Raw genomic sequence first — 24,862 nt, 5'->3', positions numbered from 1 at the left:
GACAATCTTTGTCAAGACCTGGGTGGAGGAGTTAATGGAGGATAAGGCTGGTGACAAAGCAGAAGCAAGTCCACAGAGGACCTTGTTGGCTGTGATGAGGGGCTTGTTCTTTGTCTACTTGGTGAGGGGCTTTAGGCAAGGAGTGACAGAATCATTTTTTTTCCCTTTAAGAATGAAAATACAGGGGCTGGGGTTGTGGCTCACAGGTAGAGCGCTTGCCTAGCATGCGTGAGGCACTGGGTGCAGTCCTCGGCACCACATAAAGATATTGTGTTCACTCACAACGAAAAAATTAAATGTTTTTTTAAAAAAAGAATGAAAATACAAAGCAATTATAGGATGGGTTCAAAGGGAGCCGGCTGGGCACTTAGCCCAGCAGAGCCAGAGTCACTTGGGGAAGACATGAGTGCGAGGATGTCATGGGTAGAATGCCCAACTCTCGTCCTGGGACTGTTGTGGTTGGGTAAGGCCTCAGTGTACCCAGAACTCAGTGTTCCAGTGTATGGAGCCTTGGCCTCTCAGATGGCAGGATGGACTGAAATGTGGTGTGGGGACCTTGAGAGGTGGATGTGGCCTAGAGGGAGGTCTTTAGGTCCCCGAGGGCGTTACCACTGGGGGGGGGGGAGTTGAGACAGTTCTCAAAAGAGCTTCTTGTTATCAAGCTGGAGCTCAGCCCGTGTCCCTCCCTTCCTGCCTCGCCCAGTGATTTCTCCCATCTGCGCACACTCCCACGACCTGACACTACCAGCAGGCCCTCACCTGAGCCAGGATGATCCCGCATCTTGCCTTGAATCCCCGGAATTGTGAGTTACAGGAGCTTCTCTTTCCATTATCAAGCATTTTGTTAGAACTGGTGACTAATGTGGTGACCAACTGACTGCAGGAGGAGAGGGACAGAAAGCTGTAGAGGACATATCCCAGATTCCTGGTCTGGGGGGTTGGGTAGGTAGAGGAGCCATTTCCTAATGTGGAGACACAATGGGTCAGGCATGACCATGTGGATACTAGTGGCTGCACCTTATCAAGGTCATTATGGGACTCCATGCAGGATTCCTGTTCTTGGCGAATACCTGATAACTCAAGGCTCCAGAATTCTCCTCCTTCCTCTCCAAGACACGCAGGTAGTTGAAAATGGTGTGTGTGTTATTTTGGATTCTCTGGCTGATTTCTCTGCATACGAATGTCTGTACAGCACAAATATTAGCTCTAAAAATACTTCTATCCGCCTCCACAGTGATTTTCTTAGCCACTTCGGGCAACTGTCAAAGCCCCAGTGAAGCATACAAGTATAATTTGGAGGATTTATGAGGGGGCAAGAATGGAGGTAGGAGTCACAATGCCATTTTTTAAAAATCTCAGATTTTGTAAATAAATACAACTGAAATTATAGTAATTTTAATGTATTATATGTGCATGTGTCTCTTTAAGCTTTAAAAAATACATGAAAGGATGTGAATTGTCCCCTAGGATCCCAACAATAGAAAGCAATAGTAATTAAGCAAAAAATAAATAAATCAACATGAATGCATTGGGGCTAATATAAATCCTGTGCAATTGGCATAAAGGAATTTGTTATTTTCAAAACAGAACTAAATCTCTTTTCCATTATAGATTTAATTTGAGTAACATGATAAATAGTGGTAAATTGAACTTTATTATGTATTCATGAAATGCAGTTTAATACAATTGTTATTTCTGGCATTTGTGGTTTAAAGATATTCCCTTATGGGTAGATGTTATTTTTAATGTGCAAATTCAGAAATAATGACCTCCAGTTGCACTGGTGAATTAGGGCTGTATATACATACACATGGACAATAAGGGGGAAATAGTCTCCGAATTCCTGTCTTATGAAAATTTTCTAGTGCAACCTCTGATCCTTTCAAAACAGACATTAAACAAATTATTTTAAGGTTTCAACTATATTGCCAGTGAAGAAAAAGCAATAAAGTAAATATTTTCCAAAGGATTTTAAAGGAATGGTCTTTGACAAGGACATACCTGAAAAGGGAAACTCACTTACTAAGAACAGGTTATTGAAAAATATCTGCAGAGCTTAAAAAAAAAAAAAGACATTAAGATTCACACAAAATGACTCCTCGCTGGCATGTCCAGAACATAAAGTTGGAAACCCAAAAGGAAAGGATAAACAGATAAACAACCCACAAACCTCTTTTTCAGAGAATCAGGAAACTGTTCAAGAGAAAGAAACATTAGCTATTTGGTGTCACTTTCATTTAGCCCAGTTCTCTTTGGCTTCTGGGAAGCTTGCCAGGTGGATAGACCACTAGAAGAACTGCCTACTTGAAGGACAGCAGCCGCTCCATGGCCTTGCTCACAGCCAGCGGTGGGCAGTGTGAATCCTCTGCAAACTTTCCTTGGTGGAACAAGAGTGACTTCTGAAGCCCAGGTATGATGACTATTTCATCTGCCTTTTTTTGGAAAAACAGACAAAGCAAAAAGTTTTCCAGGGATGTGCTGGAAGACTGGTCTGGTTTTCCTTTGACTGCACTGTGGCTTGTGGAGATCTGCTTAGGCGGGTGTACAGACGGACACCTGTGGTGGTTCTGGGGGCGTGGGCAGCCTGTGGCTACCAGAGGGCATGGTTTGTGGTCACCCACTGTGACAAATATTTGTGGAACGTGGGGCCTATTTCAGGCACTGGGAGCTGCCCTGTCCAGCATAGTTTTGGTCATCTCTGGAGGCCATCCAATGTCTGAATGCTGGTGCTTCAGCCCTGCTCTGCTTCACAAGGTCACAAAGGTGACCTTTAGAGCCAAGTTGTTCGAGGCAGCATAAATGGCCACCGAGGTGGTCTGTCTGGTGGCTTCTGGTGTAGAGTGGATCATCGTGGTTTTCTCATCATCAAAGTGGTCCTTGGAGCAAGGACTCACATTCTCTACCCATTGGGCTGCTGCCTTTATGAAGGGCAAACTCATCACAGATCCACAGCCCGGAGCTACCAGCTGGCACCGGGAACTCTGGGATTGGAAGCTCTCTCCATAACTTACTTGTTGACAAACTCTGGCGGGGTGTGAACTGAGCCGGTGAAACACTGGGCTGTAGGGGACAAGGCTCCATGTGGGCCTCGACTTATCCATGCGGGCCTCGACTTATTTAGCATCCAGGATCCATGCACTGCGATTTCTAGTACTGCCTTAGACTTAATGTAAGGGAACATGCGATCTCAGCCCTTTATTAACCTTCGAAACCTCAAAAACTTTCAATCTGAAACCCCTCTGTATAGCCAATCGTTCTAGATAAGGGACTGTGGGGCTATAACCAGAAATACATCTTTATTTTCTTTTGCTTCATGCAAATATCTACCAATAATGTTCTTAAAGATAATTTGTCTGGGGAAGTTAAATAAGCTTTCTGAAATTTGATTTAAACTATTAATACGCTTTGCAAAATCATATATTGCACATAGGCAAATTCGGCCATTGTGGCAAAATTATCACAAGTCATGAGTTAATGAGTTAACTTTGAGTTAACGAGGTTTTATCATAAACACAGAGTAGCATTACTTCCTGTGCCTGATTTTCATTAGTACAAAAAAGACCAAATAAAGCTAAAAGAAAGAAACAGAAAACAAGAAACAGGGTTGCCTGTACTGTGGTCTTGTAAGCATTTGAAGTGTGGCTGAATTTTTTATTTGTAAAGCACTGACGAGGTATTGGTATTGCCTGCCCACATTTTGATTTGGATTAAGGCATCCACAAAATCTTTTTAGTTCCAGTGGCCTGAGAATTATTCTTGGACTTCTGTTCTCTCGTTTTTAAGATTTTTCTCCTAAAAACAAAGAGGGGAAAGATGATTTATTTATTTATTTATTTTTGGGCAATGAGACACGGGTGGGGTGGCTGGGGTCCAAAGGCATTTTGCAAAATGCAGATTCAGTCAAAGCCCAGGCAGGTTCAGGGTGGAACTGCAGGGATGAGGGGAGTGGAGGTAGAAAGGAGGATGGGGCTTGGGCCTGGGTCCTGGAGCTGGACCCCGTGGGGTAGGCAGCAGGGCTCAGGGCTTACATGGGGATGCAGAGCCCTGAATTCCACTCGGTGTCTTTGAAATCAGTTTTGCTCCTGTCCATTTGCTTGCCAAGAGGAGCTATGTGTTTAGTTCCCACCGAGTAGAAGGCGATTTCCTGTCTTTTAACCATAAATCCACACATAAATACTACATAATCATCCCTTTATTAGACAAAATGGCTTTCACCTTGAAGCTGTAGGGTTCCTCTCAGAGCTATGGATGGCTCTTTTAAAATCTTGGCCGGCTCACCTTTCTCGTTTTTCCTTGCTGTTCTGGACTCTTCCTGGTTTCTCCTTCCAGGGGACATTGTCACCGCTCTTCTCCAAAGCTCCAGCTCAGCAGATCAGCAGTCGGAGGTGGCCGCCTCGCCGTGGGAAGGGTGCGGGAAGGTGTTGACAGGGCAGGTTGGCCCTTCACATCAGATGCCCAGAGGATGGCAGAAGCCCAGCTGCCCACGGAGGTGCTGTTGGAACTGGAAGGGCTTCAGTGGAGGGGCTGTCGCCGCGTGCGGGACCTGCAGGCCTGGCGTGCAGCACGTGGGCGTTGGTGCGTGTCCAGGTGGTGCTGGGCGTGCCAGGGAAGCCGCCTGCCTTGGTCCGCTCCGCGGCTGTCAGCCCGGCCATGCGTCTTCGCCAGGTCTTGCAGGGGGGAGTCTGCGTGCCAGGCAGGTCCTCCGTACTCTTCATCTGACGAGATGGCAGGGACCAGGAGCCGAGTGACACTTTCCTGGATGTCAGAGGGAGGTCTGATATGGAAGTGCATTTCACAGGAACTAAATAATAGCAAATTTGTCAGAAAATATAAGATTTCAGGGAGAGAGCAAGCGTTGGGTTTGAAAAGACCTTGGGAGTGTTTGGCTCTGGCCCAGGAAGCCTTCAGTGCTGGGTTCCCCCTGCTGCTGGTTATCATTTGGAACAAAATGAAACTGGATAACTTTGTTATGTCTTATTTACTGAAGCCCGCCAATTCCCCAGTGCCTCCAGGAGAAAGTCCTGGCATGTGGGGCCCTTCACATGCAAATCCAGGCTAGCTCTCCATGGTGCCCACCACCTCCTCCTGCCACCTGGAGACATCTGCCTGTGCACTTCTGCACATGCCCCACCCCAGACCTTGCTTGCCTGGACAGGCGTCTGATTTCTTACTTTCTCACTCCCGTTCTCTCCTCCTTTGGGTAAGGCTCAGCTCATCCTCCAAGGCCTTGGCTCAAATGCCACCTCCTCAGATAGTGAAGCTCAGGGTGGGGCACTGTGCTGGTCTCTGGGGCAGGGCCAATGATGGACAAGATGGTTTCCTTTCTCCTCAGATCTTGATCTGAGATTGATGCTACTGTCTCAGATGCTTCTGTCTCTGTGAGGATGAGGGGCTGAAGGCCTCGTAGCAAGGCAGAGCTTGGTGGCACGTGCCACACAGCAGCAGCCCGACAGCACCAATTGCCAGGTGGGCCTCAGATGCTCCTGTCATGTGCAGTGATCACCATGGTGTGTGGTGATGTCCTCTTTGCTGTCTTCAGTTTCATGCTCTATCTGTGAGTTCATTAGTTGCAAGACCCATGACTTTGCTTCTCTGTGCCCCCAGAGCCTGGTCAATGCCTGAGTTGAGGACGGTGGCTCAGTTGGGTTGTAGGGACTGAGGATGGGCAGTAGGAGTGAATGCCCCGCTGTCAGCTCTTGGGACCAGCCAGGATACAGAAGTAGCATCTTCACATGTGGGAAATGCACTCCCATGTATATATATGTATACCCGCCATATCCCTTCAGATGGCAATGTGACTTATTAAGAGTTTTGTTATTTGGGGATGGAGGAGCATCCTTGGTGACCACTACAGATGCTCAAGGTGCTTTCAGTCCACTGAGGGGCCATGGGAAGTCCTTAGCAGGTGCTGTGAGGGGTACCTGTTGTCCCAGTCATGAAGGGAGGAACGAGACTTCCCTTACCATAAGCTGGGGATGCCTCACAGGAGTGGATGGAGGACCAGCAAGCCAGCCCCTGTGGCCAGCCACAGCATTGGAGTCCCTCAGTGCAGGGTGCCAACCAAGAATAGTGTGGAATGTCCTAAGAAGCCCATAAGGAAAGATTCTGCAGAGATAGAGCTGCTGGCTTCGTGGGGGACATCTGAAGATGAAGCTACTGTCCACACAAGCTCCAGGCCTTCAACAGTGGCTCACTTATCCTGAGGCTCTGCCTGGGTACCTTCTGGGGCCTGCCTGTGTCATGGTCTCCAGGACAGCCAGCCTCTGAAGCTCTGTCCGGGGTGATGGACAGCTCATCTTACTCCTGGGCCCTTCTGCCATTGGGCGCCGGAGCTGGAGGCCCCTCCCTGCAAGGCTCACTCTTCTTCATGTTGGTGAGGTCAGCCCAGTTGTTCCTCTTTCACTCCCAGGAAGGAATAAGGGAACTCTGGGATTGTGGAGGACTGGTGCTGTCCACACGAGAAGGTGATGCTTCACAGCTCCTAAGTCTGTATCCCCCAAGGATGACCTCGGCCCTCCTGGGAAGAGGGGCAGGTTAGGCAGATGGGACTCTGTGTGGTGCAGACACCAAGTGTTCCCAGCCTTCAGGGGCTCCTGAGGCTCTCAGGTTCTAGAAACACCCACGACTGGTCTAGCGAGACAGAGTTGGTGACCACATTGTATGACATAGCAGCTTCAGATGAGTAAATAAATGAGGAAATGTCAACAACTCCAGAACCTTCTTCCTTGCTGGGCGTGCAGACTGGCACTAAAAAGAAAGGGAACAAATTGGCACTAGGGAGACAGGCATTTCAGGGGTCTTGGAGTCTTGACAGGCCAATGACAGTAAATTCTTTTAAATGGGTAAAGCTAAGAGAAGTGTGTGTGTGTGTGTGTGTGTCTCCCTAGAATTGTACAAGAAGAAACATCTTCAACCCCTGGAAACTTCAGGAACTTCTACTGTTCAGTAGAATGGATACCACTTTTCCCTGCCTGAAGATTTTATTACTATTTATTTTTAAGAACGAAAAAGTCACTGAATGGTGTTTCTGTGGTGGGAAGTTTTGGAATGAATGGTGAGTCCGAGTGTTGGCATGATGGAAAGCTTGGCTGGCCTCCACGGCCCCCGGGGTCTCTGCCCAGAGCATCAGGTCTGCAGCTCTCACCTGGGCTGTAATCCCTTCTGCTGCCCTTGGAGGAAATTGTCCACTGCATCTTGTAGCTTTGTGTTGCAGACTCCAAGGCATACACAGCTGACTGTCCCTTTGGTGTTTTATTTCCTGTGAAGTAACAAAGCCTGTAGTGCATCTTGGGTCTCCGTGATATTGCTTAGATTTGGTCCCCCAAACCTGAGGTTGGCAAGCTGTGGCCCCCGGATCCTGTCCACCTCTGATTTTTACTGCTTGCAAACCTCAAATATTTTTCCACATTTCTAGATGATTATATATTAAATTGCAAGTTGCCTGAGTAACCTCCACATTTTTGCCACTCGGCCTACAAAGTCTAAAATATTTACAATCTTTCCCTGTACAGAAAAGCTTTCCCAGCTCCTGTGCTAGAATGCCTGACTTTAATGATTGTTATTGAAAATATCAGGGACCAGCCGTGGCTGACAAGCAGCTCGGGAGGGGGTGTGCCCGCTGCCTCTTCTGTTTTACACGGGGCCTGTGGGGCAGCAGGCTGGGCTCTTGTTTCTCCTGCCTGGGAAGGTGAGCGAGCATCTGGGCTCAGTGAGCCTTGACCCTGTGGTGCGGGGACCTCAGGCCTGGCAGGCCAGCTACCTTGGCTGTCGTCCTGTTTCTGTGCTGTGTGATCTGTATGAGCCCCTTCACTACTCTGGGTCCTGGAGTCCTCATGTTGGACACTTCGTCATCTTATTTGCAAAGCAAAAAATTGACATTTGCCAATGTCCCCATTGGCAACAAGTGCTGTCTCTCCCAGTGCCCTGAGACTTATCTCATTCTTTCCTTCCGTGGGCCCCTGGTTCTAAGCATGCAGTTTTGGGGTGTCCTCTGGAAGGAAGAGATCGTATCAGAGCAACATGTGATTTCATGAATTTCTTGGAGCAGTTTCTGGGTTTGGGCTCTGCCTGTGATCAGCCATCATGATCATGCATTATGGATGAGGTACAGCTGTGGCCAATAAAGATCCTTCCTTCAGAGTGAAAACAGGTCCCCTCAGCATGGCCCAGAGGCCTGGCTCAACAGGAAAGGGGCTGACACCTCCTGGCATGTCCCTGATGGGCCTTCCGGAACCTTGCCTCATGTTTGGTTCTTGCTTTTAGCACCCCCCCCTCCCCAATTCTGATAGTCCCTAAATCCCATGCCTCAAAAAAACCCTTAATATTGACACATACAAAAGCACCAAGGAAGAATCCAGAGCAATTCCAGGATCTGTACCTGGGAAGGAGTCGTCAAAAGTCGCTGAGACACACTTCCATCCAGCAGGGTTCGGGTGGTGGTAGGTCACTGGGGAGGCAGGAGCCTGAGGCCAGGTCTGGGAGAGGCTGGGTGTGCTCAAGGTGAGATTCAGGAGGCAAAGTGAGCCACTTCTGCTCAGGGCAGCACCTAAGTACCATGTTTGGCCAGCATGACCTTGAGCTGGAGCAGCACTTCCTGAAGTTCAGGGATCAGGGAAGGAGCCTGGATGAGGGCCCCTGACACTTCACCTCAGGCTGCAGGCATGCAAGGGGCCCTCTCAGAACTGATGGGCCCTGTCCCAATTTGGTCGGCACCAGCAATCCTTCCACGATTGGGCTCACCCAGAAACATTCTCTGCCACATCCTCATCCTGACAGGACACACACACACCTTGTGCCCCCAGGGAGTACCCACCTGGTTTGTGATCTTCCAGCACAGGACTCCCGTCTCAGTGCTACTCCACTTGAGATGGTCCAGAAGTTTCTCTGACTCCCAGTCAGCAAAGGCCAGAGTGATTTACTCTGCCGGCAGCAATGTGAAAAGCGGATGCTGTTTGCAGGAAAAGCATGTGTGCGTGTGTGTGTGTGGAGTCGCCAGTCCTGCACCTTCTTGTCACCCATGCTCTCCCCTGGGTGCGGCTGAGAGGCCATGTGCCTCTGGAGAAAGTGTGATGCTTTATCCCCTGTGGCGATTGCTGCTCCTCCAGAAAAGGGCCCACTTATGTGGAACAGGGCAGAGCAAACACAGAGGTCACTTATTGCTAACTGGGACCTCCTGGAGCCGCGTGGCCTCACAAAGTCAGTTCTACTGGTCTCTGATGCTGGTACACAGGTTCCTTGAGTGTTCTGCATCAAATGCCCCGGACACACTCTGTGCTCCTTGTTGGGAGGCAGGCCGGGCGCAAGCCTTGGAGTGCCTCCTGATGGATGGCAACAGTGTGTGGTGACTTGGGACTGTCAGGGAAGATGTGGCAACACAGCACGGCAGCATGCCGAGACTCACTCACCAGTGACAGTGAAAGTGATAAGGCTGACACCATGTATTGAGCACGGTGTGCGGGGTGTTGGCTGGGCTCTTCATATACATCATTTTGGTCCTTACAGGAAAATCTGAAGGCAGTTTGTCTCCCAACTCTCAGAAGAAGAAACTGAGTTTTTGAGAGGTTAGAAAACTTGCCCACGTTCATATATTTAGGAAGATCTGTTTGACATGAAATCTCATGATCTTTCTTCCGTATCACTTGGCTTAAAAGACAAATGAAATACTTTCTGAAAATTGACTTATGAAATTTAAATAGTAGGCTTAAAATTAACTCTCTTGAATATTGAATAAAAAGTTAACAGTTTTGGTCAATCAACACAATTTCCTTTTCATAATAAACTGATAAAAGGATAAATGTCAGAGAGGACTGTGGAAGTGGAATGAAGACAGTCTGCAAATGCTTGCTAGAGAATTCAGACTAAAGAAGCAGCGGTGTGAACATGAAAATAAGGTGGCCACATTACACTTGGGTAGGTGGTGCACTGCCCAAGACCTGGGACTTCCATTTAACACTGTGTGAGTTCTGGACAAGTGGTACACCTTGGAGTCATGCAATCGACAGTCTGGGGACATGAACCGTACACTTAGGGGAGCTTTCTTCACTCTGACGTAGAATCTTTATTGGCCCAGCTGCACTAATCTATAATGTATGAGCCTCAGAGGAGACGGAGCCTAAGCCTGGGCGTTGCCCCACAAAATGCAGACTGTCACTGACGGAACCAGGCAGCTCGGGTCCCAGCCTGCTGTGGGCTTTCCATGATCAAGAATGGTGAATTTGGCTTTGAAATTCTGTTGTTAAACTTACACTACACAGCAATTTGGAAGTGGAAGAAAATAACACGGTTAGTGATTGTCTTCTGTGGTTTGTTAACACAGAGGAGACACGGATGTTGCCTTTAAAATATTTTCTGGAATTTTTCCTTGATAAATATGAATTCATCTGTTATGTTCTGCTTTGTCTGTTTAGGCATTATCCATCTATAATCGCCAAGGTACATTTCGGTGTGTATTGAGTATTTGGTTGCTATTTCAAGTGCATAAGGACTTAGTCCATTTCCCATACCTGCAAGGAGAGGCTTTCCTCCGGCTGAGCCAGTGATGGGAGGGAGGGTATCCCTGCTTTAGTTGGAAACACACATTTATTTCTAAATGAGTGAAATAATAATAGATGGAAAAATATGTTCATCTCTAGGGTGGAGATAAGATTGAGAAACATTCCTTTTTTTTCCTAATGTGATGAAAATAAGCCTTTTTGGGGGAGATTATATGTTTAGATAATATGAAATAAGATGTAGTGATGAGATTTTGAAACAGATCTTAAAGTACCCTTAAAGGTGAAAAATAAACTATTCAGGCTATAAATTAAAGGATCAATAATGTTCAGGAGGCAGACTGCGAGAAATGCGCTTCTGTTTTCATAAATTATTTCTCTATCAGTAGAGAAGCTTTCATGAAAAATAAAATGGCCCAGAGCAAAACTAATTACGATATTTACATCTTAGCTTGGAAATTGACTGGATAGTTATTTTTTCATTGTTTCTGTCCAGCCCCCTTAAGGAGAGAAGACATTTAATAACAATGTACTTTGTAGCATTATTTATGGTCATCAGTTAAATCTGGCACATTTGAGGTGGCTTTATTTTATAAAGTTCTTCTTCTGGAAATGGATTTTCACAATTTTTGTGTAAACATTCCGTTATTCTGAATCATTTGACTTGGGAATTTTTGTCCTTGGAATTCTAGGTTATTAATTTAATTGATGTAGTCCTCAGGGATCCATTTATCTTATCTCTGTAATCAAATAGCTGGGATTTAAGCAGATGCTAAGCAGAGGGTCCACCAGGGGTCCAGCTCAGGAAGGAACACTTTGTCCCTGCCACTGTCCTCACCGTGCCCTGCGCTGGTGCCAGGCGCGCCCTAGCCAGGGCGACCCCAGAAGCCCTTACATGTCCATCGAAGCTCCCGAGTGTTCTGAAGAGCTAACTGATTGTAGCAACCTGGTCTGGGCACAGCTGGGCACAGCAGGGCACAGCAGGGCAACCCCACTGGGCGGCATCTTCTCAGTGAAGCGAAAGGGAGAAATGGCCATGGTGGGGAGCAAGGGCACAGAGGACCAGGGCCAGCCGGGAGCCGCCCAGGGGCCTTCTCCCTTCCTTCCACAACAGTTGCCCATGTCAGATTCGGGGGCTGTTCATTTGTCCCCATGAGCGGAAGGCGCGGTGAGCATACAGCTCAGAAATGTGGGCCAACTTCCAGTGTCTCCTGTGCACACGGAAACACGCGTTTTCTGGAGGCCCTTGACAGAGGAGGGCCCAGTGGTAGATTGTTTTCAAGACGCTCCCAGGGAAGGGTGGGCAGCCCAGGTGATTTGGAACGACTTGGGGGTTGGCGATTCTTCCCTAGGCCAGAGAACGCTAAGGGCACACTGAGGTCTCTGTCGCAGGGCCTGGGTGAAAGCTGTCTTCAAAATAGCTACAAAATGACATTTTCCAAGAATAACTGCAGTTCATCAATGATTGGATGCCCGACATGTACGGAGACTGGCACGGAAACGTGCCCATCCTATGGCGATAAGTTGCCACCCGCAGCAAAGGCACCCGGTCCTCTGCACCTGCCAGCACTGCCCACCTCCAGAGCTCCCAGTCCCTCAGGAGCGCGCGGAGGTAATAACCATCTGGGAAATCTGTTTATCAAGGAGAAAGACAAAGGGGGATATTGGGAATAATAATAATAATAATAATAATAATAATAATAATAATAATACAAAGATTAAAAATAATAATACAAAGATTAAAAAAAATAATGCAAAAATATTAAAAACAAAAAGCAAAATGGAAAATGCGATGGTGGGAACAGCACCCTCCCATGGAGCTCAGAACCAGAGCAGCCATACTGCAATAGGAGTCCCTGGTGGTGCTGCTGGAACTTGTCCTCTTCTCAGTATTGTCACTCTGCTCCTGGGAATCTCCAGTGAGGGGGCAAACATGGAGGAAAGACCTGACCCCAAGAAACCTGAAAAAAACAGCTGATTCCATGCAAGAGTGGAGCTCTAGTTCACGGTAGAACATCAGACTGGGGAGGCCAGGCAGCTGTCTGCTGCCCCTGGGATACACGGTGAGGACACTGAGTTTATCAACCCCTTCTGCACTGGTTCACTGCACCTTTAGGTTGAAGGAGGAGCTGGGGAGGAGGGTTCTCGGTGAGTGCAGAGCTGGGCAGAAGGAGTTGCAGGGACCTGTCCTGTCCCTGAGACGCTCTCACTGGGCGTGGTGTGTCATACAGGAAACCACCAGTGCTGGACTGTGTGCAACACGAGGACGTGATGGGACAAGTGGTGGGTCGGACGGAGGAGATCTGAGAGCACCCATTTCTTAGCCTTTGTCTTCCAAAAGAGAGGCATGGTGAGACCTTCCCTGTCCATCTGATCAGTCTGCGGCAGATTGAGGAGATATTGTTTGTAAAAACGCTTTGAAGAGACACACTGAAAGCTATTGAGCATGACACACACTTGGTGAGGGCATGTGGCACAGCAACTGAGATCAGATAAAGGACGAGATTATGGAGAACCTTAAATTTAGCTGAGCACTTGCCTTATTTTGAGGGTAAAAGAGCTCACTAGATGTTTAGATGCTGGGAAAACCAGGAACAGTAGCAATTTCATTCATTCATAAATGTGTGGAAAACTCAGCAGAGAGTAAAGAGAAGAGGAAGAGAGTATCCTTAAGGCTTTGAATTCCAGTTCCACAGTGCTGGCAATCCTGGAGTTGGAAGGGCCACTTTTCAGGGATAGAGGAGCCAGGCTCTGAGACCCCAACCAGTAGGAGATGCATGCCCCTTGAGGGCGGCCGTCCTGTGGGGAGCTGGGATCCCCATCAGGAGCCTGATTTGATTGGCAGCTCATATGCACTGTGAGGTGGGCTGTCGATGAGCAGAAGTGGGTAGGGAAAATACAGAGGATCAAGGACAGAGCCTTAGTCTATAACAGGACTGAATCAAATCGAATCGAGGCAGGAGGAGCATCCATTTGCATGTCCTTCCCCTGGACTCAGCTCATTGATGTGTTATCTAGGTCATTTTCTTTGGTTTGTTGGGTGGAAGGATCCCAGTTATGTGCCTCCCATACCCAGCTCACCTTCTGATAACATGTGATGTTTATTTGGAACCATCCTGCCCTTTTCTGACTCCCCACAGGATTGTGAATTCTTGGAAAATGGGAAGGTGTTAACCTAATGCCTGGCCCTGAGCATTGTGCACAGCAGTGTGACAAATGATGGCATCCCAGTCCAGAGAGAAGAAGGCTTGACAAGGTGGAGTGGAGGACCAGACCAGTACATAGGGCAGCATGAAGAACTGAGCTTTCCTGGAATACAGGGTTCAGATTATTAGGGATCTTCAAGAGGCAGAGTCAGCAATCCTGTGGTGGTCCCAGGAAGTCTCATTTGGGGGAGGAAACTGGCAGGGGCAGGAGATTGGAGAATGGAATGGGCAGGGGTCGTTGGCTCCCAGAGTTTGTGGGAACATACAGGATTGATGGAGGAAAAGAGAAACAGATTTCGTCCATGTTTAATTATTGTTTTTGAGGGAAACCAGGATTCATGGATAAACTATAGTTGGCTCCTAGGCCTGCATAATACCAGACATTCAAACAAGTTTGGTGGTGTGCTATCGGGGTTGCCTGAAAAATTCTCCTTGGGCATCACAAGCTGTGACCTGGACAGACTCTAGTCTGTCCAGGGTTATGCTAACTTAGATGGCAATAGCAAGCTTTAATTTATGACTTATGACCTTCATGTAGGTAGCATGTAACATGTCACTGGCTCATCTATCAGGGTGAAGGCAAGGACGTTGGTGGCCTGAGAGCTGGGGAGAAGGTGCTGCCTGTCTGAGTCTGAGCTGGTTCAGGAGCACAGAGGTTCCCCTGGGATGGTGGGGCTGGAGAAGGGACACCAAGAGCTGCTTTGTATCCCTTCGTTGACTCAGAAAGTATAAAGTTTTCTTGCAGAAAATTTGAGGCTTACTCTTTTTGTACCTCCAAACCTTTCTTGGCATGTTTGTTAAAATAGTCACCTTGGTTTATTCCATTTATTCCACTTGAGATACGGGATTGTCTCAGGCTGTCTGGGCTGCCTTCAGGACCTAGCGGAAGGCTACCTGCTCCTGCAGACTTCCCCAACCTTCTCACAGTCAGGCGCTCCCTTCTCTGTAGTTCTTTGTGCTGGTGCTGTGTGTGTCCTGTGGTGATGTCATTTGTTCTGGACTCAGGGACAAGGGAGCTAGACGGAGCTCCTGCAGGCTAGGGGCCGTGTTCTAACGCTCTGTGTCCTTGGCCAGAGCAGGCCCCAGTCAGTCTGGTGGCAGGCAGAGAGCTTATACAAAGGGATTGATTGACATGTAGTTGGGCGCTTCACTGAAGAGCAAGCTCTGGGCTGAGGAGTGGGGCAAAGGAGACTCCAGCCGGTGCTGAATTTTCTACCTCTGGGGAGGAGGGGAGCTGTGCAGGAAAGAATCAAGAAGAAACTTTCTTAATTGTGACAAAATCTTATGCTGTGGAAGTGACCAGAGGAGGCTAGGAAGGAATCTCCCAGGCAGACGCTGCTGGAGAAGATTCTGGACCACAGATGCCCACATCCTGCTTCAGAGGGGAGCAGCTTCATCATCCAGACTCTTGTGTTTGTTTGCTTGTTTTTAGAAATCTTGTTCTTTCTGGTGGCTTTTCTTTTCAACTTTTTAAAAATGAAAACCATGGCTTCTCTTCTGTGTGGCTTCTGCCCCCGCAGATACAATAGCCTTCTGTTTCACTAATAGACAGTGTTCCCCTCATTCCCAAGAGTTTGCCTGCTGCTCAAAAATATTAAAACCAGCTAAATGGTTTAAAGTTTGGTAATATAATGTTTCATTGAGATGAAAATATAATACATTAACATGATTTGATTAATATGCTGAATGGTTTATTTGAACTATAATGAACCCTAATGATTTTGTGAGCAAATTGAATTACAATTGATATGTTTCCTGTTTCATAAGCTAATGAGTAACTTTACATTTGTAGAGGGCTTTAAAAAAATCTTTAAAACCATAAATATAAGGTTTGCACATATTTTATTGCTCTGACTCATTAAATTTCACCATTTCTGGAAATTTCCAGGAGGTTTGTCATCGTCATTGGTGTGAATTGAGAAAGACAGGCATGGGATCTGGATGTGGGGAGCTGGTAAAAGGAGGTAGTGGGCATTTCCTGGCCTTGAGGAGCCATTTGGGTAGGACAGTCCCCATCTACCAGGGATTTAGGAGAAAGTCTGTGAATAGGAAACTTTCAAAAAAACTTTTTTGAAAACTTTCAAAAAAACAAAACTTTCAAACAAAACTTTTTTTTTTTACTTAGAATGTGGGGTTCCTGTATCAGGATGGCAGGTAATATATGACCGTCCCAGCCTCTTGTGGCCATTCAGTCAGTGCCTGCAAAGAAGGGGTAATAAAAAGACCTTGACCTGGAGTTCCAGGCTGCTGACCTGCATCGGAAGTGATGTTGAACAAGTAATTAATCCTTTCAGCCTCCTCTTCTCATCTCCCACATAGAGCAGTTGATATTCACTCTGTGCCATCACATGTTCACCCTTAACCGCGGCAGACTATTGCAGTTGGACGTGAACAAGTTCTTCAAACATACACTGTCCCTTCTTGGGTCAGAGTCAAGTAGCTTCACATTAGAAAGGTCACTGGGGCTTCTCAGCACCTAGTCTTCATGGTCAGGCATGAAGAGGGGTGGACACCAGTGGAGAGGTCCAGTTGGGTCCAGGTTCTTGGCATCCCAAAGAACTGAGCAAGATATGCAGAAGAAACAGGAAGAGTATAGAGTTATTACAAGTGAAAGTGAAGAGCCCTGCGGAGAGTGGCTCAAGGCCCTGACGCCTGGGGATTCTGAGAGCCTTGTTCTCCTCCCAATAGTCCTGATTGAAGACCTTGCCCTGTTGTTCCCATTGGTTACTTTATTTTACCTCATTAGAACACAGTTTCCATTGGTTGCTTTATTTTTGCATAATTAGAATACAGAACTTGTGGCTGGAGTTGCCATGGTGATAAGCCTGCAGTGGGGGCGTTGCCATGGTAATGGGACTTACTGTAAACAGGGATGTTATGACTCATCTCCCTGTCTTGCATCCCCCTTTTTTCCCTTGCACATTTTTCTTGTACCCTGCCTCCACCATCTTGCTGTCCCCAAACTCCTAACTCAGGGTCTGGGTGAAGCATGTCCCAGACTTCTCTTTCTTTTCATAGGGCATGTCCCATATGAAAAGAAATAGGAACTGTTGGTGTAGTGGACAACGCACACTGGGATGGCCCCGGTCTCCTAAAAGTAGCAAAGGACACTTGGAGAGGGACTAATTTCTGAAAAGCAGGCTAATGACTAATTTAGTGGTGACTTGCAATCACAGACTGATAAGGACTGAGTTATCTGGATCATAAGAATATTATTAATATTTAGAACAAAACCATTTAGCCACATCTGATGTCAATATATCCTTTTTGTTTGGTGAAAATGCAGTGGAAGTTATCAACAGAGACTACCACACCTCTACGCCTCTGAACTGCATTTCTAGAGATTTCCAAGCCTGAATGCCATGTCTGGCTAGCTCTCTGTGTGACAGTGCCTCCTACTGCAGAGGGCTGTAGGGCCGTTTGGGTGTAACTGCACCCTTGTGATGCAAAGCCAGCCAGCGGTTGTGAGGGTGCTCACATAACACCTGCTTTAGAGAGAAAGCTCCCGAAGGGAGGAAAGAATAATTCAGGCCTTACAAAACCTTCCTTTCAGATACAGTTGTTGGCGGCTTGTGCCCTCGATATCTAAGAAATGTGGAAAACAGGTCTCTAGACAAATGTTAACTTGGAAACCAACCTGATCTTTAATTGGTCTAGGGGTGGTAGTAGGCAAAAAACCCACCCTGGCACAGGAAATAGTGCTTAATTTCCTTTACTATTGTTTCTTAAGTGTTTCTTTTCTTTTGAGATGTATCCCTTTATAATTCCATTGAAAATTATGCACCCTTTCCACAGAGAAATGCATAGAATTCATAGAATCTGGGTTCATTAAAGTCCTGCTGGTGATCACTGTTTGCTTAAAGCCAGAACCTTTTGCATTTAGTACTCCTGTGTTTCAAAAATAACCTGGTTTTGTTTTGTTTTCCTACAGAGAACTCTGGAGTGTTGCATAGGAAGGCAGCTCGTGAGAACTCCAGGTCCCTCCCCGTAAGTGGTTTCTGTTAACTGTACTTTGGGGACTGACTACTTTGTGTTGTTTCCTGGTTTGAACTGGATGCTGGCTCTTGGGTAAACATGATTTCCTTCCTTCTCATGAGAAAATAAAATTACCCATTGAAAGAAATACCTGAGGGCTTTGGTTGAAGATCTGTTTGATTTAGACTTTGAGATAATAACCAAGCATATTCCATAGGAGGTTGGGTTCCACCTGTCAGAACAAGGCAAGGCCACCTAAAAGTGATGATGGGGTGTGAAATCATACCACTTGTGTTCCTGGAAGAGTAGATATTAACCACTCCTTCCAATGTCTGCCAGTGGATGGCAGCCGCAAGGTACAGGACCAGAGAAGGTTTTAGAACTAATCAAAGCATCATAGGCAGGGAGAACTCTTGATGATGTCATGAACTTCTTCCAGGAGTGAGTTAAGATCTCAGGGCCACAGAAACATGCTCAGCCTCTTGGTTTCCAGGTCCATTTTGGTATATGTGTGCTCTGCCAAGGAGATCTCAGTCTGATGGAAAGTGGAAAATTGAGAATAACTGTCCAGAGTGCAGTAACGAGCATGGGTGATTTCATGTTCCAAATGTAATTAAGGATGCATTAATACCTTACGACACACGACACCTACTCAGACTCAGACTTGGCAAATTCTAGAAATACCGCAGTACACTGTGGAGAACCAGAGTAAGCTGTGTGCCCTTGTGAGCTGAGTCGCTCTGCTCTAGAGCTCAGGGGAGCATTTCTGGGTCTGCAAGGCTGGCGAAGCCAAGATAGAGGAAATGAACTCTGGAGCTTGAACTTAGCCTTGTCTCTGATAAAGCAAACCATGGGCACAAAAGTAAAATACTAAACAAGTCATTTCTCACAGCTTTGCTTAATTCCAGGAGCAGTGAACAAATGCTAGTGGTTATTTGTGATTCCTTTTTAGTTTCTCGGTGAACAAAGCACCTTGGGTCTGGATAATTCCCCACCTTCAGCGGAGAGTCGAGAACAGGCTCCAGAGGGCCAGGGCAGGCCTGTGGCTTGGCTTTGCTGGCACAGATGCAGGGGTGACTGTGCAGAAGCAGGGATGTGAGCTCCATGGTGGCAGTGGTGGCCGCAGGGTTAGGGATCCCCCAAGGGGTCCTGCATCTGGTTTTGGGATATTGGCCATGTTAGTGGCTGGCACTGGGCTCCTGGGGCAGACATGAATGTGGCTGGGTCAGTGTTCCTTGTGTGTGGCCTCAAGCCCTGTTCTTGTCTTTCTAGGAAGGGAGGAATTGTGTTTCTGTCTGCATTAGCTGCTTCTGTCCTACTAAGATCCCTGCGCTGAGTTCCTACTCAAGTCCTGTCTTAAGTCCGCAGTGTGTTTTCTCCCCTGGTATTGCTGTGACCTGGCTGTGGAGAGAAAGCCCCTGCTGAGAAGCCATACAGCCATGTGTTTCTGCTGCTCAATACCAGCATGATTGCCCAGATGCAGAGAGGACCCCAGGAGCACCATACCCCTGCTGGGTGCTGAGGATCACGTACCTCCATGGACCTGAATCCTGACATGCTCACGCTGCATGTCAACACCTGTTTCTACTCTGAAGAATATCAAGCAAGATCAAAAAAATCACATTCATTTCCAAGAAAGATGCACACCTAACCTCTGGCTATAGCCAGAACCAATTAAGGGAAAAAGAAAAGTGGGGCAAGATCTTTCCAAATCTGGGGCAGCTTTGCAACATCGTCACCCCTAGCCAACCCTGGTCAGTTCTGCTGGAATCCCCAGGGGGCGGTGGCAGCAGAGCATTTGAAAGCTCCCAGCCCCATCCTGATCCTCTCAGCAGAACTTTGGCCTCGAAGCTCGGGGTGTGGTTTCAGTATCAGGTGCACAAAGAGGGACTATCGACTGCTCTGTAACGTATATTCCCTGAAATGGCACTGACCTTGACTCCCATGTTGCCTTGATATCAGATCCAGTGAAACCAGGCACCACTACTGACAAGTCTCCTTTAATCTCTGCTGCTCTTCAGGTCTCACTGACCCAAGGTGTGGCTTGCCGTGGAGGCTCATCTGCATTAGAAGGATTCAATTCCTCTTCAAACTGTATTCCATTAGATCATTTTCCATGTGTGTGTGTCTGCCCTTGCACTCCAAATTTTTGTCTTTAAGCAGTTTAAATATTTGTGTTTTTTAAGGCATGAGAGAGGATATTACTATGTTTAATTAGTAATGTCAACTCATTGTGTGTTATAAGGGTATTCTGAAAAACTATGCTATTAACTCTTCTGATAGGGAATTAATATCCAGAATATGTAAAGAACTCAAAAAACTTAACACCCAAAAAAGAAAGAAAGAACCCAATAAATAAATGGGTAAAAGAACTAAAAAAACCTAAATATTTCCCCAAAGAAGAAACACAAGTGGCCCACAAGTATATGAAGAAAATTTCAACATCCTTAGCAATCAGGAAAATGCAAATCAAAACCACACTGAGATTTCATCTCATTCCAATCAGAAAAGCAACTATCAAGAATACAAATAACAATAACCACTGGTGAGGATGTAGGGAAAATGTTAACTCACACATTATTGGTGGGACTGCCAATTAGTACAACCACTCTGGGAAGCAGCATGGAGATTCCTCAAAAGACCAAAAGTGGAGCCACCATATGACCCAGTTATTCCAGTCCTTGGTATTTATCCAAAACAACTAAAATCAGTATGCTATAGTGAGGCATGCATACCAATGTGTATGGCAGCACAATTCACAATAGCTATAGAACCAGCCCAGGTGCCTGTCAACAGGTGATGCATAAAGAAAATGTGATATATATACATAGTGGAGTTTTACTCAGCCATAAAGGAAATGAAACTATGGCATTTGCTGATAACGGGATGGAATTGGAAAACATCATGTTAAGTGAAATAAGCCAGACTCACAAAGTTAAAGGCAAAATGCTTTCTCTCATCTGTGGGAACTGAAACAAAATAAGGGGGGAAAAGAGGTGGGGGTAGATCTCACAAAATTAGAGGAGAGATCAGAGGAATAGAGGAAGGGGATGGAGGGGGAGGGTGGGGGTGAGTAAAGGTGGGCAAAGTGGAATGGAATTGGCCAACATATGCTAAATGCACTTATGAATAAATCAAAGTGAAATTCATTTTATGTGTAACTATAATACACCAATTAAAAAATAATAAATAAGTAGAAGGACACCAGTAGATTAGAGGAAGGGGGTCAGGGAAGGAATGATGGAAGGTAAAAGGGAAGGACTGGGGGATTGAGAATGAGCAAACTGTATATGCAGTTGTGATCATGTCACAGTGAACTTGTTATCAAGTATAACCATAATGCACTAAGGAAATTATAAAAATGTGTCATTCTGCCTTTTACAATGATTTTCAGTGATGGCTTGAGTTTTTTTTCTACTGCAGCATTTGGGTTTGTATTCAAAATTTAATACACCTGATCTCTTCTCATTACACCATGTTGCATACATCCAATTAGATTTCACTAATTGGCTTTCTGCCATCATGTTTCAATGTCTTGTGTTCAGGCAAAGTCACTGTTAGCCTCCCACTACTCATATTGCCAACTGTCTTGTAACCAGGTTTAAGAATCCCTTGTGAATTCACAAAGGAGTTCTTTCAGATGGTATGTGTGCACACATGTGTGCATGTGTGTGTGTGTGTATGCATGAGCATATATGTGTACACGTGTTTGCCCATGTTGTGTGTGTACATATGTGCATGTGTATAAGTATGTGTATGTGCATGAGCACATATGTGTGCATGTGTTTGCACATGGTGGGTGAGTACATGTATGCATGTGTGTGTAAGTATGTGCATGAGTGCATATGTGTGCATGTGTTTGCACATGGTGTGTGTGTCCCTGTGTGAATATGTGTGTGCATGTTCATGTTCATGCATGCATGTGCTCCTGCTTGTGTGTTGTTTGTGCATGTGTGTCTGCACGTGCTTACATGTGCATGCGTGTGCACATGTGTACATACATACATTTAGGTGTCAGGTTTCAGATGATGGTTTCTCATCACTGTAAATAGAGTGCAGCTTGAAGGTGAGTATGTTTATTTGATTTGCCATCCAATTACAATGTTAGAAAGATAAGGATAATTTATTTTAAGCCATAAGTGATAAAAAATGGAATACGTTCATATTTCTCATTTATCACCAATTCTGATTCAGATAGTTCATATTCCCTACATCTATACATAGCACTATAACCTTGAAATAAAATTTGTTTTTCACCTGTAGTAGAGATTTCACAAAACTCACGTGAAGTTGGTCTTATTCTGGTCTTCTGCTGCACATGGTGGACATCCACAGGAATGGCTTTCCGCTTTGGCCTGAATGTTTCACTGAGACTGTGAAGAGTAGTCACAGCAGGAACCGGTTCCTTCAGTGGTAACAAAGTCTGGAAATGAAAATAACGTACAGTTTTAGGGAAAAAATAGGATGAGAAGTACTCAGTTGATATCGTTGTGCCTTTTAGACAGAAAAAAACTTCTTGATAAGTTTAGGCCTAGTTTTAGTCAACATATACATTAGTGATAGGCAGGCCCTGTCCTGTAATTGGTGAGCCGTTAATATGTGTCATGTGGTCACTTGATCCTTGAAGTTGCCATGCGATGTTCACACTGTATTCTTCTTCTGCATCCTTTATCTGTGAAGCAAGAGGGCAGGACAGAATGGTGGCCTGGGGGCCTCTGGCCACCTGCACCCTAGAAGCCCCTGGCCTTGTCCTTTGAAGTCTTTTACAGAATCAAGCCGTCAGTAAGTTCTTGGAAACATACAGGTGAGGATGACATTGCTGCATTTCGCTGATGCTCAGGTGGACATTTTGCTCCCTTTGTTACCTCTGAAATTAAGGTGGATCTTGCAATCCATGAGGTGTGGAAGTTTGGTTGGCAGTATGTTCCTCATGTCCTGTCCCTTAGTGCCTTTCACAGGAAAGAGCGACTTGGAGTCAGTGAGATGTGGAATCTCATCCCATCTCTTTCCGAAAAAGAATTTGAAGAAGTTTAACAAAGTATACAAAACAAGGTGAGAGAAATAGGTTGATGAGGAAGAGTAAAAATTAAGGTAAGTTGAATCCCCTGCTCCATACATGCACACAGGGTACGAGGTTTGGGCAGTCTGTCACCCTGGGATCTAAATGTGACTCTGGTTTTCTTGGTTCCTAAGGCAGAATGAGAAAGAAGCCAGACCCTTCCTTCCTAGCAAAAGCTTAAATGGAGTTCATGGAACATTCTTCATTATGCAATAAGCATGCGCCACCCATGCTGCTTCCTCTCTCGAGGCTCCTGAGATCTCAGGAGTCTCCCTTCTCTCCTTCCCCAAGCCCTGGCAACATCTTTTTATTCTATAATTGTTTATGCTGACTGTGCTGACTCTCATTTACCACTAAGTATTAATTTCAGCTTATTGGGAAGCCCACCGCCAATGTTTCTCAGTCTTGAACCAGTAACTTGCTGCTGGAGCAAGCTAGTCTCTGACTTTTGTTTTCTTCTTAGGCTCAAATTGATAAGATTAGACGGGTGCTATTTTAGGCCTAGAATTCAAGCTAATGGTTACTGTTTGGAAATACTTTGAGGTGTTGCATTTGCAGCAGAGATTATCACAGCAGCAAGTCTGTTTAAAATTTGTGCTCATTTCAGTTTTTCTTGCCATCTCGAATTGTATTGATATACGTTCCTAGATTCCTGGGTTTATCATCACCTCTGCACTGTCTATTAAGAAGCTGTGGGAGAAGAGTATCCATCTGGGTCAGAGTGACCTTATGGGGCTGCAGTCTGGCTCCATTTGATGGTGAAGCAATCCTTTTCTTGCTTAGTCAAAAAGAAATTTTCAAGTCAAGTCTAATGGAAACATTGACAAATTTTGCTATTTTGCTCATAGGATTTTATTTGTATTGAAACATTTTCTTTTAAAAAAAAGCATTACATTTTAAATAATTTTCTATACAACTTTAATCAATTTCTTTACTTGGCTTGTTGATTAGATTTTCTTTGGTTGTAATTAGTGAGATGAAACATTGGACATTGAGGTGCACTTGACCTTTTTATAATTATGCTAGTTACAAATCATGTGTAAGTTAGAACTTCCTGGAAAGTTTTGTGGGAAGGCATGGGTGGTCTGTGATACCCAGAGGTATTTAATAAAATCCAATGCAAGATTGTTAAATATTCAAAAATCGCTTACCCTATTTCTGTAGGTTTCTTGCATAGTCAGAATGCAATCTGAGTTTAGAAAACTGCTTCATTCATCTTGGAAGGAAAGACCCTGCAGATGCTTTCCTGTAGGACAATTAGTTGCTGACGCAGAAGCAGGTGTTGGTGAAGCACATTTGTGAACCGATGCTTCTGCCCGGCAGAAGGTTATCTCTGAGTTGTTTTAGCTGAACATGAAATGGGATGTCCACGGCAATTCAAGGCCAGCGGTCCATGTGGTTCGATAATTACTTTTGCCCCTTTGCTTTTGTGGAGTCATTCATTATGAGACTGGGCTTATCTTGTCGTACCTCCCTGTCATTAGCAATGTTGTAGTGCATTAGTGACCAAATGCAGGTTTAACGGTCAGGGATTAGAGCAGGCCAGCTGCAAGCAGAGAGAGCTGGGTTTGGAACTCTGTGATTGTTCAGTGAATTTCTGCTGTGGTATAATAACACTGGAATGGTGGAAAATGGGCTTTCTCTAAAGAGGAAGACATGAAAATAGGGAGCTCAAACAGAAAGACAAAGCCAACTGGGTGCTTAAAAGGTATAAATCATTGAAAGTTTCCAAGTTAAATCAGGAATGTAACTCTGACTTACTTAGAAATTACAAATCTAAAGAGTTTCATCTTTCACAGGAGAAGAAAAAGAAAAAAGAATCTGTAACAAATCAACTCTAATTTATGATGATATCATGTGAAATACCCTCCAGTCTGAGCTCAACCATTTTGGACCTGTGATCTTTTTATAAAACCAGTGTCCTGTCCCATGAACGTGTACCCTTAGCTCCCTCCATGGCCCCCACCAGCCCCCACTGGCCCCCATGTACCCAACAGTTGTTTCTCAGAAGGCCTCACTTTCTCTGATGAAGGTCAAAGCCAAGGTGATGTGCTGGGGATTGAGTCCAATGTAGGAGATACTGTTCTGCTGCAAACATAAGGGGAAGTTCATTACCTTTCAAAATATAAAAT

The 24,862-nt window shown here is 45.7% G+C and overlaps 1 long non-coding RNA gene across 5 annotated transcripts in view; it reads left to right on the top strand.

Annotated features, from left to right (window-relative positions):
* Nucleotides 1–693: 693 nt before the first annotated feature.
* LOC124084600 (uncharacterized) overlaps nucleotides 694–24,862 on the top strand; it is a 30,785-nt gene continuing 6,616 nt past the window's right edge. The window contains exons 1-6 of one of the 5 annotated variants that reach the window (XR_009225635.1): nucleotides 812–1,121; nucleotides 2,242–2,410; nucleotides 17,628–17,683; nucleotides 18,944–19,425; nucleotides 19,634–19,708; nucleotides 21,271–22,723. This is a non-coding gene — a long non-coding RNA (uncharacterized LOC124084600). The other 4 variants (XR_009225634.1, XR_006849146.2, XR_006849150.2 and 1 more) reach the window with 4 other exon arrangements.

Source organism: Marmota monax, unplaced genomic scaffold, assembly GCF_021218885.2.
Source record: "Marmota monax isolate L192 unplaced genomic scaffold, Marmota_monax_Labrador192_F-V1.1 WCK01_AAM20220418_F8-fsc00022, whole genome shotgun sequence".
NCBI classification, from domain to species: domain Eukaryota; kingdom Metazoa; phylum Chordata; class Mammalia; order Rodentia; family Sciuridae; genus Marmota; species Marmota monax.
The sequence above is the reverse complement of the archived record's forward strand: the minus strand, read 5'-3'. Positions and strand labels throughout refer to the sequence as shown.